The sequence below is a fragment of the Trichechus manatus genome, unplaced genomic scaffold, assembly GCF_000243295.1.
Source record: "Trichechus manatus latirostris isolate Lorelei unplaced genomic scaffold, TriManLat1.0 scaffold00031, whole genome shotgun sequence".
NCBI lineage: Eukaryota > Metazoa > Chordata > Mammalia > Sirenia > Trichechidae > Trichechus > Trichechus manatus.
The window spans coordinates 9,513,988-9,518,032 of NW_004443967.1; positions in this window are offsets into that span (position 1 = coordinate 9,513,988).

Below are 4,045 nucleotides of genomic sequence, written 5' to 3' on the forward strand. Positions count from 1 at the left end.
CCTATAGGACAGAGGAGAACTGCCCCATGGGGTTTCCAAGGAGCAGCTGGTGGATTTGAACTGCTGACCTTTTGGTTAGCAGTTGAACGCTTAACAACCAGGGCTCTGCTCCTAGCTAAAGCCACCCCTATATACCAATGCACTGACTTCCATCCCCTCCCACACACACAAGGATTGCCTCATCCTCCTTGAAATACTTTCTTCACTTGGCTTCCAAGGTCACACTATCTTGATTTTCTTCCAACCTCTCTGATTCCTCCTTCTCGGTCTCTTTTGCTGGTGTCTCCTCATCTCTCTGTCCACTAAGGTTGAAATGTACCAGGGCAGAGTCTTTGGGCTTCTTCTCTTCTCTGACTATGCTCATCTCTTGGTGCTAGCTCATGGCTTTAGAAATCATATCTGTATGTATGATTTCCAAAGTTGTATCTCTAGCTCTTGACCATTCTCCCAAAACAGCTAGTCTCACATTCAGATGCCTACTTGACATATCCATTAAATGTTTGCTCAGCTACATTCACCCAATCTACCCAAAGCCAGACTTTGGATCTCCTCCTCCGTCAACCTGCTCCACCGGTCCTCTTCCCCCAATAGTGGAAGAATTAGTTGAAACTTCACTCTTCCTGTTGTTCAGGCCAAAAATACTGGAGACATCCTTGACTCCTTTTTCTGTCATGTCCCCACATCCCATCAATTCATCAACAAATCCTTTATCTACCACCTCCATGGCTATCACCATGGTCCACCATCACTTCTCATCTGGAGTATATGATAATCTGCTAACTTGTCTTCCCGTTTGTATCTTGGCTGCCTTCTTTTTACTCTGCAAACAATGAGCAGGGGATCCTTTTATAACAAAAGTGAGCTCGTGTCATTCTACTGCTCAAAACTCTCCTGTGGCTCTCCAACTCACTCAGAGAAAGTCAAAGTCCTTACAATATCCCCTCCCTCTCACCCACTCTGGGTAACCACTAATAAATTTTGGTCTCTATGCACTTGCCTATTCTAGATATTTCATATAAATGAAATACAATATTTGTCCTTTTGTGACTGATTTAGTTCACTCAGCATGTTTTCAAGGTTTCTCCATGTTGTGGCATGTATCAGGACTTCATTCCTCTTTATGGATGAGTAATATCCCGTTGTATGTATAATTCCATTGTATGTATAAACATTTTGTTTTATCCATTCACCTGCTGATGGACACTTGGATTGTTTCCACCTTTGGGCTATTGTGAATAATGTTTTAAGGAACATTGGTGTCACGGTTTGAATTATGTCCCCCAAAAAAATGTCTGTATCAATTTGGCTGGGCCATGCTTCCCAGAATTGTGTGGTTGGCCTCCATTTTGTGATTGTAATTTTATGTTAAAGAGGAGTAGGGTGGGATTGTAATACCACCCTTATCCAGGTCACATCCCTGATCCAATGGAAAGTACATTTCCCTAGGGTGTGGCCTGCACCACCTTTTACCTTACAAGAGATAAAAGGAAAGGGAAGCAAGCAGAGAATTGGGGGACCTCAAACCACCAAGAAAGGAGCACCAGGAGCAAAGCACGTCCTTTAGACCCGAGGTTCCTGCGCGGAGAAGCTCCTGGTCCAGGGGAAGACTGATGATGACGAGGACTTTACTTCAGAGCCAACAGAGAAACCTTCCCCTGGAGCTGATTCCCTGAATTTGGTCTTGAAGCCTTCCTTTGGAGCTGATGCCCTGAATTTGGACTTGTAGCCTGCTGGACTGTGAGGGAATAAATTTCTCTTTGTTGAAGCCATCCACTCATGGTATTTCTGTTAGAGCAGCACTAGATGACTAAGACAATTTGTTACAAGTATCTGTTTGCATTTCTACTTTCAGTTATTTTGGGTAGGAGTGGACTTGCTGGATTATGGATTTTAAAATCTGTTCTAATTTATACTTTTTAAATAAAAATTACTGGAAAACAAAACAAAGTCCTTACAGTGACCTGCAAGGCCCCACACAATCCCTCCCACGCCCCCCACCAGCAATGTCACGTCTTTGCTGAGGTCTTCCTTATCTCTTTCAAGTAACAATTGCCTCCCTTCCCCCCATGCTTCCTAGCTCCTCTCCCTTGTTTATCTTCCTCCATGGCATATCATCTGCCCCTTATGTGTTTATGAGTTTATTTCTTTATTGTCTACCCCTCTAAAATATAATAAGCTCAATGAGGGCAAGGATTTGCATCTGTTTCACTCACTGCTGTATCTGGCACCTACAACAGTACCTGGCACATAGTAAGTGCTCAATAAATATTTATTAAATAAACAACTGAATTAATTAATTAAAGCAAGTCTCCTATTATAACTGCCCATCTGCATCGTGGTCTCTTCTATGACCCCGGAAGTCCCTTGAAGGTAGTGATTGGGACAGTTCATCTTTGTGTCATTGTCCTGTGGGCAGTGCCTGGCACACTGTCAACACCCACACAAAGTGTTTGTTCAATGTATGTTTCAGAACTCCTTTATGATCCGAACTGTGTGATAACAAACAAGATCCAAAACCTGACAGGCGTCTGTTCTTCACCACGAAAGTGTCCAAGTGGGAATGGAAATCTTGGCAACAGTGGCACGCCCAGGGCAGGTGTGGGATGCACTCTGCTCATACCAGGCAGCTCTCGGTGGACCTTTGGGTTCTGCATATTAAAGCAGGGAAATCTGAATGCAGAGTAAGTTGACTGTATTTTTAGCAGGAACATATCCTGGCAGTATTTGTTGCTTATTGAGAGAACTGCATCTCTGACCCTGCCATCTTCACCCACTCATATTACCCGCCAAACTCCAGGAGAAGGCTGAGGCGAAGAAGAGCAGCATATCTGTGGCAACTGGCGCACACACCCACGCCGCTGTTGGCATGCCATGAAGCCCAGCTCCTGCGTGGGGATTTGGAAGGTTATGCTCAAAGCTACACTAACGAACCAGGGCCAAGGAAGCAGAATGAGTAAGATGCTGTGCATAGTGGTTTTGGGTGTGGTTTGAAAACAAGCTTCCCTGTTAAATGTGTTAAACATGATTAGAAGGAAACCTGGAACCCCAGGGTGTGGGCTTTCATCTTGGGGGTGTCGAGATCAGATAATCTTCACAAGTACATTTTCATTGTATTATCTTCTCATGAAGCAGCTTAAATGTCACCTCCTCAGAGAGCCCTTTCCTACCACCTAGTCTAAGTCTAAAGACCACCCTATTTTAATTCTCTGTAGGAGCCCTGGTGGCGCAGTGGTTAAGAGCTATGGCTGCTAACCAAAAGACTGGCAGTTCAAATCCACCAGCTGCTCCTTGGAAACCCTATGGGGCAGTTCTACTCTGTCCTATTGGATCACGATGAGTCAGAATCAACTCGACAGCAACGGGTTTTTTTTAACAAGTAGAGTACTCATCACTAACTGATAGTTTTCTTTTTTCCTTGGTTACTATCTGCCCCCCCACCACCACAAATGGTTATTTTTAAGGGGCCATTTCTTTTTTTTTATTTATTGTTGTGCTTTAAGTGAAAGTTTACAATTCAAGTTAGTCTGTCATACAAAAATTTATACATACATTGTTACGTGATCCTAGTTACTCTCCCTGTACTGTGACAGCACATTCTTCCTTTCCACCCCGGATTTCCCGTGTCCATTCAACCAGCTCTTGACCCTCTCTGCCTTCTCATCTCGCCTCTGCAAAGGAGCTGCTCATTTAGTCTCACATATCTACTTGAGCTAAGACGTACACTCTTCACAAGTATCATTTTATGTCCCATAGTCCAGTCTAATCTTTGTCTGAAGAGTTGGCCTCGGTAATGGTTTTAGTTTTGGGAGGCATGTCTTCTGGGGTCCCTCCAGTCTCAATCAAACCATTAAGTCTGGTCTTTTTACTAGAATTTGAGTTTTGGACCCCACTTTTCTCCTGCTCCATCAGGGACTCTCTGTTGTGTTCCCTGTCAGGCCGGTCATTGTGGTAGCTGGGCACCATCTAGTTCTTCTGGTCTCAGGCTGATGAAGTCTCTGGTTTATGTGGCCCTTTCTGTCTCTTGGGCTAATACTTTCCTTGTGTC